Source organism: Excalfactoria chinensis, chromosome 6, assembly GCF_039878825.1.
Source record: "Excalfactoria chinensis isolate bCotChi1 chromosome 6, bCotChi1.hap2, whole genome shotgun sequence".
Lineage (NCBI taxonomy): Eukaryota > Metazoa > Chordata > Aves > Galliformes > Phasianidae > Excalfactoria > Excalfactoria chinensis.
Window position 1 is genome coordinate 12,157,697 of NC_092830.1, and position 17,669 is coordinate 12,175,365.

General features: G+C 43.7%; 1 protein-coding gene across 3 annotated transcripts in view; it reads right to left on the reverse strand.

Annotated features, from left to right (window-relative positions):
• The window catches only part of RHOBTB1 (Rho related BTB domain containing 1), a 45,675-nt gene extending 29,499 nt beyond the window's left edge, over positions 1–16,176 (reverse strand). For 2 of the 3 annotated variants that reach the window (XR_011904045.1, XM_072340238.1), the window contains exons 1-2: positions 16,058–16,176; positions 12,178–12,272 (exon numbers count right to left, since the gene is read on the reverse strand). The gene's annotated coding sequence lies outside the window, so the exon portion shown is untranslated. Of the gene's footprint in view, positions 1–2,526; positions 2,654–12,177; positions 12,273–16,057 lie in introns of those variants that run through there. The other variant, XM_072340239.1, reaches the window with a different exon arrangement.
• Positions 16,177–17,669: the final 1,493 nt, after the last annotated feature.

Genomic DNA, 17,669 nt, shown 5'->3' on the forward strand with positions numbered 1-17,669 from the left:
CTGAAGCAACCCCTGCTGTTCCTGAAACATGCGCTGCATGGACACTGGGTCCTCAGCACCAACATTTTCATTTCCAGATCCCCTGCTACCACACTACTTGACCCATTAATACAGATAGAGCATCAGATGCCTTGGCTCCTCCTTTGGTGTTTGGATCAGTATTTGGGGCAAAGCTGCAGCTGAATACTCAGTGGCTACGATGCTCAAGAATACCTGGGATAGAATACAAAACTTGGGATTAAAGGGGGAAGCGTCACTGAACAAGCCTGATTCAGCACTACTGGTTTTCATGGTAGTAAACACCATGAAATCCCTAATTTTACTCTCATGTAGTTAAGAGCATTAAACTACAGATACTGTATTAAGGTTATTACTGATTTTACCTGCTAAAAAGACAGGTGCTGACATCGTATGCTCCCTTTGGTACATTACTCTGAGCAGTACTCCCAACTGGGAAAAAAAAACAACAGAACAACCAACCCAAAAGAAAGACACGCTCCCAACATCCGTACATTTCTGCAGGGAAGCATTTATCATGTTTTGCTGGAACTACAAAGAAAAATACTCTAGAGATGCTGGTGACTTTCTAGCACAGGAAGCTGTCCCAGAACTCGCTTCCTGTAACTTTTTCCTTCCAAAAGACATGAATTTTACAGACCTACCTCCTGTAAAAAAAGGGTGCAATTATCACCACATGTACCCCAGGTTGCACCAATTCCAGGTCGCATGCTGTACCACCATCCACTCCTAGTGTAAGGTTTTGAGCTTTTTCAGGTAAGCCCAAGGGTGCTTTCACACTGATCTAACTAGCTTTAGTCTCAGTGAGTCTCAGCTTTAGTCTTGCTGTGAGTGCTGCAACTGCTGTATGCAGCAATGACTGTTCAGCACTACTTTTCCTTCTCTAAAGTGCTCTGGTTGGGAGCGAGTCCAAAGTACACACTGTCAACAGCATTTGTGTACTCTTCTGGCAGAACAGGTGGGAGCAAGGGAAGGACATGTCAAACACATGTTGCTCCTTTCCTAATTCAAGGCTTCTCTGTCCATTCAGCTCCATCAGCACAGAGCAACATCTGGAAACAGGACTTAAGGATTTTTCCAGTGAACAAAATCTATTAGCAAAGAATCAAACATTGGGATTTACTGGTCAAACAATCAGCTCTTCCTGTCAGTATAATGCTCCACAGTATTTGTGAAGCTTGGGAGTTTTAAAAGGGCAGGAGATTTAGAAAGCTGTCCAGAGTTAAAACTGATGTTTATTTCTTCTTGGATAAAAATACTTCTACACATCTGAGCATGTCCTAGATCCTACACTCTGTAAGTACAGTGTCTCTAGGATAAAGAATCCTGTATAAATATTCATCTCATCTAGTTATTTTTTCTGTGGACATTACAGACCTGATACATAACATCAGGCATACAAATCCAAAGTGCATAAAAGAAAAACATAACTTAATGAGAGAAGGCATTGGAGAATTATTAAAAAAAATTTTAAAGAGAAATGAAGGTGCTCTGTTTCCATATACCGCAATGCCCAGTCCTGAAGTATAGCCTGTGTACAGATACATCCCATTCAGTTGCCACTTACACTAAACAGTCATACAGCAAGTCTATGTCTGTAGGTCATGTTTTCCCCCCTACACTCTTAATTTTTGCCTAGAAATAATGCTGGCTTAAGAACTCCCACTGAACACACTGAACAAAGTAATTTCCACCCCAGCTTCTCTTACAGCTCAAACTGAACATTTGGCTTTGAGTCAGCTGTGTGTCCTGAAATAGTACATAAACTGAGGATGAACAAAGTCATTGAGAATATTCTGGCATCACTTCCTTGCTCTCACTGTGACCATATGTAGAGCTTCAAGGGCTTTTTAAAATTGTCGTTACCACTGTTAAACAAGTATATTGATGCCTTTAGTAGCCTGCATAGTGCTTTGACCAGCAGAAGGCAACCCCGAGCTCTCTCACTAGTCCAGCTCAGTCGGTCAGTGACTGACTTCCTTTCACCCTAGGTATCGGATGCCACAATATCCACATAAGGTTGACTTAACAAATCAATGTCTACTTCCGTTTTCCTTTGCAGCCCCTTTCCGTGGTCCTCAGACGGGTCCCAGCTGACAGACACCTGATAATCTGTGTGCTGCAAGCCCCCCACAGCAGTCTGCTGCTGTTGTCACAGCAACCCACAACAGACTCCACAGACAAAGCAGGAGAAAAGAAGGGAAAAATAAAGAGAGAAGAAAGAAATCTTGCCAAACCTTCAGGTTTTTAGTAAATGACACTCAGAAGTGCCAAGCACCAGGAGGTTTCTGCTTCTCATATGCATCATCTATTTTTGTCTTGCACCTTGTGGCCTCGCTGGAAGAGGAAGCCAGAGAGATCAGCTTCATCAAGGACTCGGCTCTCTCTCACCTCGGGGGAGGGGAGAGCGCACCTGCGGGGACGGGGACAGGGACGCGCGGAGCGCCGCCAGCCGCGGCACCAGCCCGACCCGGCAGCACGATCGCGCCCGGGCAACGCGGGACCTACCCGGGAGAGCGGGATGCCCGGCAGCCAGCAGCCGGGGCGCGCGCGGCGGGACCGGCTCCCCGGCGGGACATGGGACGGGGGTAGCAGCAGTCGCCGCACCCCTTCCCGCCGCTCTTTAGAGCCAGAGGGCGAGGCCGGGAGCCGGCCCGACTCGGCACGGATGCAGCATGCCGCCGGCGGTGCTGCGCCCGCCCGGCCCGGGGCGCTGACACGGACGCTCGGGAGGCGGCGGCGGCGGCGATGGGGCCGGCGGGAGCCGCGCGCGCTGTGACGTCTGCGGCCCCGCGGTCTATTTATAGCGCGGCGATTGGATTTCATTCATGAAACCGGGGCCGCGCGTAAAGGGGCGGCGGCGTGAACCGCTCCTGCAGCAGCGCCCGGCGTGCCAGCAGCCAGCTGTGCGCCGCCTGCACTGTCCTGTCACTGCGGAGCTCCTCAGCGCACCTACAGCCCCAGCGAAAGGATGCGCGCACACACCTACGTACACGCACGCTGCAAACACCGCACACCGCGGTGCAAAGGTCTTGAAGGCCTCACTGGACGATTCCCTAAATGGAGAGTACATGCCTTGTCTAGGTGTCACGTTTTTTTAAATGACTTCTGTCCTTTTTCATTAGTATTTCAGACAGACAGAAAATTAAACCAGTGCCCTGAGCTGGCACTTCTGCCCTGGGAGTTTTCTATCTGGTAGAAACGGCCCAAGCCCTGCACCTGAGAAAAGAGCTCAATTCCAGAGCAGGCTGCCTGCTACAAACTCTGCTCGCAGACTCTTTACCGCTTGATGTCAATAAAACACAACTAACCCTTCAGCACAGGACAGGGAACTCTTCTGACACAGCCATGACTTGAAAAGACATTGTTCTCTTACAGCAGGCTGGGCTTGCAGCACGCAGCCTTCCAGCAATAACACAGTCATGTTTTGGAAAACATGTTATAATGTTGTTTAAAGAGCACCTCCTTCAAACAGCAGTGACTGGTACCAAGAACACACTAATGATATCCAACTGCATTTTGCTTACAGTCAACCACCTTTTAAACACCCAGAAGCCAAACTCACATTTGCCAGGTCAGACCACAACACTTTTCAGTTGAGCACAGCTACGTCAAGAAAAATTACACTCTGCACTTCACCAGAGGCAATTAGGTACAGGAGAACAATTCTTGTCATTGCAAATATTAAGCATGATTTCTTCTTTTTCTGTCAGTTTCATGCTCTGCATTCAGAAAGGACACTGAGGTGCTGGAGCAGGTCCAAAGGGCAACAAGTTGGTGAAGGGCTTGGAGAATGTGGAGGAGAGACTGAAGGAACTGGGGCTGTTTATAGTGGGGAAAAGGGGGCTGAAGGGAGACATTATGGCTCTCTTCCAATATCTGAAAGGTGCTTACAGCAAGAGCTGGGTTGGTCTCTTCTCACTGGTGACAGGACAAGGTAAAATGGCCTCAGGTTTCACCAGGAGAAGTTTAGGTTGGAAATCAGGAAAGATTTCTTTACAGAAAGGGCTGTTAAGCACTGGAATAGGCTCCCCAGGGGGGTGGTTGAGACAGCATCCCCAGATGCGTTTGGACGTGGTGCTCAGGGACGTGATTTAGAGGAGGGTTGTTAGGGTAGTATGGTTAGGTTCTGGTTGGACTTGATGATCTTCAAGGTCTTTTCCATCCTGAGCAGTTCTATGATCCTATGTCCCTATTAAAGACATCTGCTGTACCACTACTGCAGAGAAAATCTCATTGTGGTTTTAACAGGTATGTTAGCATTACCTGGGAGAAAATTGCTGCAGAGCAACCAGACTTGTTCTGATAATGACTCAAGAAGCATCCAGACTGCAATAAAAATAACATTATCTCCACTTGCAAGCGTCATACAGAGCTGTCCTACAGGCATAAAGGAAGAGGGCAGCAAGAGGGAGAAAGTACTAGTTTCAGTGCACAACAGTAAAAATAAGAGAATCCAGGAATGAAGATTAGTTAGGTAGTTCTAAAGGGGTGGGAAGAAATAGGGCTTTCCTTCTGATGGGCTCAAATAAAGGTCTGAAGTTTCCTCCTTTTTCTTATACTCTCATCAAAGGGTATCCAAAGCCTGAAGGTTTCTGCAGCTGTGGATATAGCTGCAAGCTACTAAGGTGTTTCCACTTTAATGACCATCTAAAGCAAAATTTCCCATTCAGTACCTTCCCATCCCAAGTGTATGACTTCGTATAGAATTCAGACTGCATCTTCTCCAATAAAGTATAAAATAAAAACCCAGGACATGTCTTAGGATCCTAACATCACATAACCATCAGTATTTACATTTTTTGAAACATTTAAATGAACACTGGAGTACTGACCATAAACTTGAGTGATATACCTTCAGAAGTGGCTGGCATTCATCTCTAGTGGACTGTACAGCAACTGGCAGTTTCTAGGCTTTGATAAAAGAAAGGATAGTAATAAACTGTAAGTGTTCCTCCTGAGTTAGTGTAAGCATTAAAAATGCACGAGCGTTAAAGCTTTACTCAATTAGATGTGTAAGCATTCCAAGTAGCCAGCTTGGATTTTTCTTTTTTGACTGTTTTCAGAGGATGGATAATAGCAAGAGGGAGAAGGAAATGAACTCCATTTCTACATGCAATCTCAGAGGACGTGGCACTGGACTGTGGTTAGCATTTAACTAGAGTCCAGACTGCCAAGTCCATGCAGCTTTCCAAAACGTGATTATGTGCTGCCAAGTGTGCGCCATCACTACATCTCCATTATGTGCTGTGAACAGCATCACAAAACTTAGAGAATAACTGCACAAAGAACGAAAAAATTAAGAACTGCATCCATACCCACGGAGAATTCTACTTAGAACTAATATATGACAGCTTATAAAGAGCTTAATATATGCATATATTTTACATAACCCTTTTGCTGTGGAGCTTTGAGAAGAGTTCACTTCCTTCCCAATAGCCCTTTGTTAGATACCTGAAAGCACTAAGTACATTCCTTCTTAGTCTTCTCTTCACCTCCAGGTAAACATAGCTCCTTCAGTCTCTCCCTGTACATCTTGCTTTTCAGGCCCCCTAGCAACTTCATCTGCAGCTTCACAAGTGCTTGAGATGACGTGAATAATCACTTCACCGACCTCTTTGCTATGCTCTTCCCGGCACAGCCGAGAATGTGGCTAAGTCTTAATTTCTGGAAGAGTGCTCTGCTGACTCAGGTAGGTGTCAATTCCACTGTCAGAGTCCCATAAGACCTTGCAAAACTAATTTATTGCCTTCAATACTGCCCTTTTCTTCTGCACAGGCTGCATAGTCTGGTCCTTAAAAGGGGTGAATTCATGTGAATTGTCCCAGTTTGCAAAGTTAGGCCTACCGAGATAGAATTAAGCAAAATAAAATTTCATCTCAATAAGAAGGACAACAAGAGGAACAGCTGAATGCTTATGTAATAGTCTCCCAAGGGAAGAAGTGGAAGAGTTACGGCTCGCTGAATTCACAACCCAGAGAGGACAAGGCAATATTAAGAATTTGTTGCATGGATCCGTTTTGTATGAAATAGGGATTTATTATTTCAAAGGTTAAATGTTTGCAACAGCTTCCTTTGGTTACATTCCCTGCTTCTAGATCCTCAGAATTACAGCACTAATAAGAAAGACTTAATCAGCTCATGTACAGTTCCAAAGCAAAACTAGATGGGAAAAACTGACTATTAGGAAGATTTCCTCCACAAGGGAAGAAAAACTAGAAATATGGTTGCACAGAGGTATCATAAGACTTTTCCAACTACCCAGAGCATGCCAGCTTTATCAACTATTTCCAGCATTAAAGGGGTTTTCTGAAGTAGAGGAGGCTCATATTTGAAATCAATGGTGCTCTCTGTGACAGTACTGGAACACATAGCAGAAATGCTAAGTCACAGCCTGAACTAGTGATGAACCAGTGATGGAGCACCTTGTGGGATGGCAGGAGTACTCAGGGGAGCTAAGGTGCATCCTGGCTCCACCCCTTCCCAGACCTCATTTAAGGGTTGGCAGTGGAAGCAAGGGTATCTTGCTAGAGATCCCTACCTACCCAGGGCCTTCTAAAGGTAAGCAGATTCTTTCTGTTTATTTGTTGTTGTTTTGTTTTTTTTTTCCCCTGTGCCTATGGCTGTTGCCTTTGAACCTATCCTCACTCACTACAGCATAAAACATTGCTGTTCTACTGTCATTGGTGTGCTTTTCACCATGTTACAGGAACATTACAAAACTGAATGCTTACTAGCAAAACAAATGCTAATACATCAGTGGAAGTTTGACTAATACAAGAATTCTTAATTCTTCATAACTTTGTATTTAACTGCTACCTTTGTTCACAAAACAGGAATATACCAGAAACACAACTTTAGCCCAGGAAAACTCCTTACTGCTCACATGTATATGAAAGGCTATCCCCAGGAGAAAATCCTCACTTTGAAGAAATTATTTCATGTCTGTGCTATGTTATCCACTTATCTCACCTGTAGAGCTAATATCTGCATAACTGTCAAAAATGTCTAGTAACTTTTCTGCTATCTGGTCAGATGCTAATGGAACAGCAAGAACTTCTTTGGGAAACAAAATCAGAGTCACACCAAACAGAAAGCTGGGGGAAATTTTCTGTCTGACCTTCTGGCTGGCTGTTGGTTTCAGTCCCTTCTCTATAAAGATCAGTCAAAATGCAGTTCTGAGAACTGAGTTTTAAACAGTGAGTGATATCTGGGAACTAAAATAAGAGGCTCTCAATGGCAAACACTGCCTTTGCTTCTCCCTCTTGATCTGAGCTATTGAGCTTTAAAAGCCAGATATAAATAGATCTCTCACTCTCTAAAGTATTATAAATGTTCTGCCTGTCTTTTGAGGCATGTAAAAGTCACCTAATGTATTAAAAGCCTAGTAGCTTTATAAGTAGAAGGATACAAAACGCAGATCAAATTTGAAAAGCTGAAATATTGCTCAAAGACCGCCACCTCTACAGGAACAATAGAAAACTCTGCACCTACATGCAATTGCTGCTCCAAGTTGTTTATACTATAAAGAGATCATGCAGACAAATCTTGACAAAGACATCTAGTTACAGGAATGGGAAAGTGTAGGTTAGAAGTAGAGAGGAAGAGAATGGAAGTGCATTTTCTCTTTGCAATAGTCAAAGACTAGTATAGGTCTCTGAATCACTGCTTATGTATAACAGCATCATCCAACAGCCATAGTCTGTTCTTTCCAGGCTGGAAAGCAAGAGTTGGATTAAGTAGTGAAATCAAGGGCAGCTTAACTTCACCACCATAAATCTTTGAAACAGTTTTGTTAAATATGATTTACCCTTGCATCTCTGTTCTATAGGTAGCTATATTTATCCTACTGAAAGCAATGAGTAAAACTTTCCACTTGACCCTTGTAGGGCTCAGGTTGGATGGTATCTGTAGAATTAGTTGCAACATGCGGGTCCTAAGATAAAGCGGGAAGACATCAAATAGCCAAAACAATACAGTGCTGAATGAAATGCCTGTCACTCTGTTTTTTCACTAGGCCGCTCAAGGAATGTATTGCTTTGGGTCACATTTTTTTCTTTTTCCAAAGATTACAGCAAAATTCTTTATTTTAACTAGTGTGATTCTGCACATGGCTTTAATAATTCAAGATCCAAATTCATTGTTACTTTCTCTACATCTTCTGCTTCTGAAATGCAGGTTATTTTTCAAGAGAAAACCTTGCCAGGAACGTAAAACCTTTTGTCTCTAACAGCTATTTGCATCAGTTTATTCATTAATTTTAATTACATGATTTAGTTACACTAGGCACAGAGTCCAATGTAAAGACTGTTTCTGCAAAACAAACTTAAATTCAATTGATGAGCCTGGATTATATCAACACAAGGTTTACACTGTCTAAACAGCGCTCATCAGTTTTAGTGGTTTACTTCACTGTGCCTAAACAAATGTAGCTGGTGCCGTTCTTGCTTCCCTAATGAGTCAAGGCCATACATCAGAAGCAGAAAGTTTACCAGGGTTGCTCTGGGCCCACATTTTTCTCCCTTTGAAACATTTTATATGAGTCTTAAGGAAACTGTGTAGCTGAAGGATAAAAGTAACTCCAGAATGTGCAGAGAAATGTACAGAAGAGATCTGCTTCCATATCTTGAGGGAAAAGCCTCAAAAGCACTAAATGATGGTTTGCACGCTTCACTGTGGGCTGTCTAAGGGGCCTTTCCCAAACTGATTTTACCAGGAATGCTTATCAGAATCTCTCTCTTCTTCACTGACTAAAAGCCACCACCAGAGAAAGCACATCCTTGTTATACATAGTTGCAATTTTTACAGTGTGGAATACACGACCTCCAGGAGCTGTCAAACTGTCATCCTCACACATCTGAAAAACGGGTTAAGAAGAACTTGGAGGATTCAAGTTACGGCATACACTGCGTGATTCGCAGAATATGAAGGGAAGGCCATCATTTTCCAGTTATGTGTATACAAACAGGTAACTGCTGTATTTAAATATGCCAGTATCAGAATTTAGTAGTATAGAAATTAATGCTGGCTGTCCCGGATGAGTTCTTTTTTTCTAAGTCTGTAATAGATGAATTACAGAGTTAGTAAGCTTATGTGTGCCCATAGCTGTTGGCAAAGTGCTACAGCAGAGTGCAGTTCATAGCATTTTGGAAGCTGCAAGTGAATGCCCCCCTCAGCTTTTCTCAGATAGTTAGGCAGGAAGAAGTATGAATTAACTGTCAAACAGTATCTGTTACAGGAGATGACATTTCAAGCATCTCTCCATCATTACAATTTATGGCACTAATAACAAAATACTGTTCATGCTGAAATTCAAAACAGCGAAAACATTATTTCTGCTCTAAGACAAATGTTGCCAGTTCCTTCATTAAGGAATTACCAGTGGGAAGCTCCGTCACAAACATACAAGGAAAGGAAGATTAAAAGAATCAGATTTAAACCTGAAGAAATTCTAACAGAACTGGTTGCATGGTCTCAAGTAAAGCCTGTCCCACAATTTCCCTCTGAGTGGAAATTAGGTGTAGAAATATTCCTCCTTATTTAGCAACCAAGGATCCACATCTAAGTTTAAGCATGCATGAATAGTAAAAAACATGCATCTGAAAGAAAGCCACACTTGGGAAGCATTAAGCAATAGGTGCAAATGATGAACTAAAACACACAGTCAAGAGAGCCATAACACACATCTGTCTCAGGTCTAAATGATACTATTGCTCAGAACAATCACTGCAATGCTTGCCCATTTATGAGGCCCTTCCCTCTATGCACTAGCCAAAACCACACAGCTGTTCCCTCATGTTCACATTCTCTAGTCACAAGTAGTCACTAGCTTGGGAAGAACTAGTTCAAGTAATTTTAGATTACCTAATCTACATTAAGTTATACTGCAGGTTACTGTTCCACACGCACATATGCCTCTCTGTTGGTCTTGCACAATCCAGAGCATGGTTTTTATCAACCTGAACTGGCACCTAAATTAAATTTCTAGAGTCTGTATTATTGTGTGCAGCAATGCACATGTACCCTTTTTATTTTACTGACTCTGGAAAAAGTCATCTCTAGGACAGCAGTAGCTTCTTTAACCAGAGAGCTAAATTTACTACTAGTGGTCTCCTGAGTCCTCAAGTGGTACAGAAGCCCACAAGCACATAAGTTATGACTGGGATATTAAGGAACAAATAACTTTACATATACATGCTTTCCATAGATGTAGCATTTCCTGAATCACATATGTAGTATATAGACTAATTCCTGTACATGTTTGCAGATTAAGTTATCTTCAAGAACTGGGAAGTGCAACTTGCTCCACCCTCATTCCCAGTATCAATATTGGATGTGCCATTTTGCACTAATACATATATCCATGATGCTGAAATCTCTCTTATTGTGTATTAAATAATTAATAGCATCGCAACTTGCATTCACATAGTATTATACACTGGCTTTCAGGAACTGCCTATTGCTCTATTTTTGTTCAGAAAATGTTTGTTATCGATGGTGTGCTGGAGGGGGCTCATCAAATTACTAATGCAACTATTAAAGCGATCAAATTACCAATTTTGAGGGATCAATTCAAAGCACATTAAGATAAGCAGAAATCCAAAGTAAACAAGGACGTTTCCTCCCTTCAGTGACTCTCCTAACAGGTTTTGAATGCTGAACTCTGTTCTTCCTGACAATATTAACCCCTTGTTTGGATGACCCTCACTGGCCAGTCCACTTAAGCAGCTATTCCAGGGGTTCACTAAATGTTCTGTTTTGCAGTTTGGAATTGCAAGGGTGGATGGAGAGGGTGTGGGAGGGGAAGATGAGGAAGAGCACTGGGTTTGTGTTTATTTTGAGAGACCGGGGGAGAGATTACTTCCTAGACTTCCTGATAATATGCTTATTTTTATTCACATTGTCACTAATGTTTTCCCATGAACAAATACTTATACTTGAGAGGAAATGTTTCAGAAACATATCAGGATAAGAAAAGTGTTCACTTCCTTTCCCTTTATTATGAGAAAGCAATATTTGGTTACATGAGAAAGAAAATAATTCCCTAGAGATGTCTGGGAGGGGAGGGGGGGGAAAGGGGTCATTCTTGCAGGGAATCCATTCTCAAAAGTAGTTGCAGCATTTCACTGTGTTAGATGATCTTTAGAAGCTTCATACGTGACTACAAGAATTGAATACATCAGAGATTTACTGTTTCCTTTGTTCAGGAAAAAAATTACATTTGCATTTTACAATCTTAATTAAAATATTCTCCTTTCAACAAATTTTAGAAGCACGTTATGGTCTTATCTGCATTATTATAATGTACATTTAATATGTACAGCAAAACATAAGTTAATTTTTTTCTTCTTGGTTTTGAACATATAATAGTCATTTTAATGCACTGGCCTTTTTAGTCTGAATTTCATTGACTACTGGCAAACTTGAGCAGGAAGTTGGACTACATGATTTCCTGAGGGTCCTTACCATCTCAGTTTTCCTGTGATCCTAAAGTCAGGGGATGTGGTTGGTTTTTTTTTCTTACTTATTCTTCCTTAAGAAACAGCAGACATCTAGCTCAGTACAGGAGAAGCTGAGTACGTGAATTGATCAAAGCATTACTAACATGTGCCTGTAATTCAGGCTACCAACAGCCCAACCTACATCCAGACTGCACAGGCCAGAAAGGAGGGATGCGAGGGATGCCTGATTGCATCCATTAAAATAAATAAATAAATAAATAAAATAAAAGTGAGAAACTTTCTTCACCCTAGGATTTTATTCATTTCCTCTGCCTACAGCTGCCCTGCATAAGTACTCATTCTTCAAATTTTGACTTAGCAGCTTCTAATTTCTCTGATGCTTTGCCCAAAAGCTGGATGTTAGGCCACGTAGGCTACTATGCGTAGAAGCTGCCTATTACACCAATTCTGGAACAGCACAGATCCCTTAGACTTTTTTTTTGATCTTGTGGAATAGCCAATGAAATTGAGTAATCCTGTAAGTGAAAGGATTAACCCTAGGATTCCCAGCTACTACTTTCAGTGAGAGATACATATACATATAGGTGCTATAATTTGAGAACATGTGAAAAAAGCAGCTGGACAGAACAACAGTGGCAAGAGCAATACTAAGTAAAGGAAATCAGTTTTTCTTTAATTTCTCTTTAGGATTACTTACCTCACTGGAGAAAATAATACTCAAATCCATTTTTAACTGCTTGATTAGGGTCAGAATTCCATTAAAGATGTTTCATGTCTTTTACCATGGCTCTCCTGAAGGGAAAAGTAGAGAGGAAAAAAAAGACCATAAACATTACAATTCTCAAACTAAAAAACCCAATACCAAAGACATCATATTTTATCTTGTAATGCAACACTGCTTAGTCAACAAAACAGCCTATCAAAGTTTCAAAGGTAGGTAAACTGAGTATCTGCACTAGAGCACAAACTTTTCACTCCAATGCATTGGAAAAATCATGGGTATAGATAAGATTTTGTGCATACCTGGGAACTGCTTAACAAAAGCTTCTTTTGAGTAGCTTTTCCCAGATGTGGATATAAGAAGCACTCTGTGCATTAAAACCAAACACTGATGCTGCTCTGAAAGCAAAGGTCAACAGGCTAAGCAGCTTTAGAGGTTCCACACTAGCTTGAAATGCACAACTAAAACAGAGATTCTACAGCTGAAGAGGCCTGCTTAGTTTTCCTAGGCATTTCCCTCCTTATGCAAATAATCAGAGTTGAATTTAGGGATGAAATCAGCTACCCACAGAAATTCCTCCCTTCAGTAGGCACAAGACAACAGTGGGAGCGAGCACAGAAAATGAGGTATCACCTGATTCCACTCTGTAGAACAAGCAACACACTTACTCTAGAGTCAACGGCACAACCTTTATATCATATCCTTCCAAAATACTACTTCTGCCATAGAAGGAGCATCTTTGCTAGTCAGCCCTAAGTACTTCAGTTACCAAGACCACATTAGTCTTTCTTAGCTGCTGTTTCACGCAGCTATGATTGTTAAGAATCTTCTCAGCATGTTATCTACTGTCTTCACCCCGACTTCCATGAGGGCAGGCCCAAACAGCCTCCACATATCAACTCTAGCAATCACAGCCTTATCTCACAACAGAACAAACCCCAAATAACAAAACTGAGACACTAGCACACATGGGAGTCCAAACTGTTTAAACACCTATTCATGTGATACTGAGACGTTCATAACTGTTCTGTTTCCTCAGTACTGATGTCAGATTCAAAGTTATTTCCACCTTTTTACACAACATCCCTATAAAAAAAGATGAAGAATTTGATGCATCTGATCATAAACTCACAGCTCCCTCTCTTTTCATTTCACTGAGACCTCAGGTGTTTCAACCAGCGTGTCTCTGCTTTGACCTCATTCAAATCCACAGATACCGACTCCATTGACAGATTAAGATCTTCCGCACTTTCAGGCAGCCGTGCAAAGCCTTTCCACCAGCTCATTCATAATTCTTCTTCAGAAGTCATTAATTATTTACACCACTGTCAAAGGCCACAGTGAGACTCTCCAGCTTGCAGGGAGTTGGTTTTTCTTAATTGTGTACGAACAGGCAGCATGTAGTTTAACCTGATTTTCATCATTACTAAGGAAGAGACTGAAAGTTCCAGTTCACTTAAAAAAAAGGGAAAAAAAAGATTCTGGTCTCCCTCTTTTCCCCTCTCAATCCTACTTCTACTTTCTGGTTATAAAAGAAAGGTTCTCTCAGTTAGCACTATGCTTCCAAATCACAACTCTGACTTAGCAAAGGTAGTGGAGGCAGATCACTATCACAAAAATAGAGCAGCTAAATCACACAAGTAACTTCCTTATCTGAGTCTTTAGGAGCTCACAGCTGAAGAGGCCTGGCTTGAAGCATTTCTTACCCTGCACTTCTGTGCTACAGAGCATCCATTCTAACCCTGGCAGCACAGCTCCTTCTCTCCCTGATGTGCTCCTCACTCAGGCAGGAAACAGGCTGTCACCTGGACTGATGCTCACACACAGTGTGTTGCAGGAGCGCTAACGTTGCTGTCTGCAGGACATGCAGTACAAAACATAAATTGAGGGAAAATAAAGCCAGCTGGAACGAACAGTGATTCAGTGACGGATGTACTTTTATAGTACAATTCTCTAAGGTGGCGAATTTTTGTTAAACTGTTGTGAAGCAGAGGAGCAGGAGGCTGTTGCAGAGGGCTGGCAGGCAATACAGATGCAGCACAAGCCAGGCCCAGCAGGAACACAGATGAGGCCATGTGGAATGCTGAGCTGCCTGGATGGATCCTCAGGGCCAGTGCCTCTTCTGCTGCAGAAGAGACATCTCCCTAATGACACAGGAGAAAACTCGAGGAGAGTTCAGTCAGATTTACTCCCTGAACGCTCCCAGCTGCACCTTTGGGTTGTTCAGCAGCCTATGCTGATACAACCTTTTTTTCCTTTTTCTTCTCCAATTTTTATTTTTAAAAAGATTACTACCAAACAAATAATATTGCACAACTTTATCCTGTCAAACTACATACAAGCTTATTTCTTCCAGCCTGTCACTTCTACCTATTTACTTCATGCTTATATAACACCAAATATTTTCAGTACATCTGCCTGAAATCTCTTCACCAAGCTTGAAAGCATTATGTGGAAGAAAAATAAATGCTAATGTATATGATATTTCTGCTTTAATACACTTCAAACTTTTGCCTTTAAGATTGCCAGTGCAGGAGAAGTTCACATAAAACAAAGAGCAGAAGCACAGTTTGCTGTTACAGCCTCTGCTATGACACTCCTCACCTACTGTACATTACATGGTTGAGCAGACACTAGAAATCTTACTTCCCATTGATACTTAAGTCAACATTTCCTCTGAACACATCTTCAAGCCTTTAACGCTCCAGGACCCTGGTACAATGTGAGCCTTTCACCTTTCCTACATCAGTTTTCACAAGGTCTCCTTTGAGACGAAGTAACCAGCCTCGTGTGACTGAAATACTTTTACTTAATTTGGCAGTCAGGTTCTAAAAGAAAATCGGGTACCACCAATACCACTAACAGAAACCATGAGTAACATACACAGTGACTTGGTCAAATAAGCACTCAATAAGGATACGTGCTGAAGCTTTAATTTCCTATACTCCCCACCTGGAGAAAGCATTGCCCTTTTCTCATTCCTCTTTTGAGAGCTTCAGAATTGCTGGGCAAGGTGCAGCCTGCACTGTTTCCCCAGCAGCCCCCCTTCCTGCCACTGACCTGCATAACCAGCTCCTCTTATTGCAGGTCTGCTTCCCCACCAGTGTTTGCACTCTGTACCCATTCCCAATTTGTGTTTGTGTAATGGACACATCCATTAATAATTTAAGATTCAAACAGAACCCGTGGGCAGGAACATTCCAGTTTTGCTCAGGCGATAGATGCTCCTTCACTGGTACGTCAACTCCGGTTACCTCTGTGCACGCTACGTTAATTCAGAAAATGGCTTTTCAAACAAAGTCCATTCACAAAGCACCCACAGAACCTACGTGAGAAGAAACTTCAGTTTTTGCAGTAAACGTGCCAGATAATCGACATTCAGAAAGAAAAGCCATGAACAGATTTTAACTTTGCCTATCGAGTTTTCCAAACAAGGGAGGCAGCCAGAGCAAAGCCCTTCTCACGAGCAAATGAAAGTCACAACAGACGTACCACGAAACGCAGTACCGACAGCGTGCTCACTCGGTGAAATGACATACACAAAGATATACTCTCAGCAGCATTTAGCAGCCCGGCACCGGGACCTCCGGCACGCTGCGCGGGAAGGGCACGGGACAGCGGCGCGGCCGGGCAGGTGCCTCATCCCCCGGGCGCCTCAGAGCAGCCCCTCACCCGCCTTCAGCCGCTCCTTCCCCCGCGGCGACTCCCACCTCGCTCCCGGGCTCCAGCGCAGCGCAGCCGCCACCTGACCTCCCCCTAACCCACCGGGCACACCGCAGGAACCGTACGGCTTCCGAGCGCGGCACGTCCCTCCCCGCCCGCCCTGCGGGACAGCGGCCGGGCCCGCACGTCTCACCTGAGCGGGAAGCGCGAGTGGAAGTGACAGCCGCCGCCCCCTGCAGCGCCGCGCTCTGTACGGTGCAGCGCGGCACGGCCCGCCCTCAGCGGAGCAGAGCGGACCGCCCTGCCCGGCACGGCGCCGCGGGCGGCCCGACCAACCAGCCGCCTGGGGCGGGCTGCGCCGCGCCGTCACGTGCTCGAGCACGCGGTGCCCTTGCGACCGTTACGGCGCGCGGCGTGCTGTGGGATCTCGCGCCTTACAGCCCCGAGCGGGGACAGCACAGCCCTCAGCGGGGACAGCACAGCCCTCAGCGGGGATAGCACAGCCCTCAGCGGGGATAGCACAGCCCTCAGCGCGGATAGCACAGCCCCGAGCGGTCTTTTCACCCCTCATGTCGAGGTCGCCTCCTTCCTACCTCACTTCCAGCAATTGAGTGGCTGCCCAGGCGGGAAATCCTGACCCGAGCCACGAGTGTTTTTCATGCTGAATCCCGGCTGACGACCGGTCTGTTTTCCTGCTTTTTCCTCGGAGCGTCTGATTCCTGATCTATGACAGATTAACCGAACTCGTTAAGGAGAGCAGTGCAGGCCAGCCATAGGTAATCCAGCATTGTACAGTATTGTAGAGGGTTGTAGTTCACATTGCTAGCATGCTTAAAGCTTAGGTGAATTCTGGTATAAAAGGAACTTTCTCCACTTATTTGATGTCTCCCTTGTCAGCCCTGGATCTGTGTGTGGATCGGGCGCAGTTTGGAGGAGCAGAGTGCTGAGCCCTCCTGCACCTGAGGGAGCTTCACCTGCTACAGTGACCTCGGTGTTGGTTGTGGAGGGTAACTGACAGCACAGCTCAGCCAGGCTGAGAAAAACTTGATGCAGGGCTCAGAGACAACTCTAGCCAGCAGTACGATGGAGATGCATGCCAAATTTGCTGTCAAATTGCTCTTCCGTTTGAACGGCAGAAGTTAGCCATGATTCTGTTTAGAACTAAGGAATCTAGTCTCCAAACCATGTAAATGAGAGTAAAAGTTGAGTTACTGAATTTACTCTGCTTTTTGATGCTTTCTGTTTCATGCACTTTCCTGTGGAGTCATGAAGGCCCAGAGGGCCGTACCTGCTGTGTAAGTGTTATGCATGCAGTGTCAATATGCTACACCGTACAGCAGGGTAGGTTGGCCTGTGTGGAACTGCAGGCAGCCTTGGCTACTCTGCCTGCAACACATATATCATTGCCTTAGGGTACTGGCAAGCACCAGCATAGACAGTGCTTTAACTGTGAGAAAAATGTAGGAGGATAATCATAGGATTCTAGGAACTGGGTCTTGAAAATAAATGACGCTCACTTCTGTGAGCCCCTCACTACAGGAACAGAAAGAAATGGTGTTAGTAAGTTGGCGATGGTTTAAGATTTTGAATAAATCCTGAAAGTAAATAACCCTTGTTGGATGTGTGGCATCAATGGAAAAGTCTGTTGGTTGAGACAGAGTTTCTGTTTAGGATGGGAAGCTTCTTTTGCTTGGTAAGAGTTTATTCAGAGTTCTGGTACTCCATATTCAGAAACCCACTAAGGAAGCTCCCACTGTGCTTCCAAAGTTATCTGAGTGCAGAAGTGCATAGTTGTGCAATTCCAG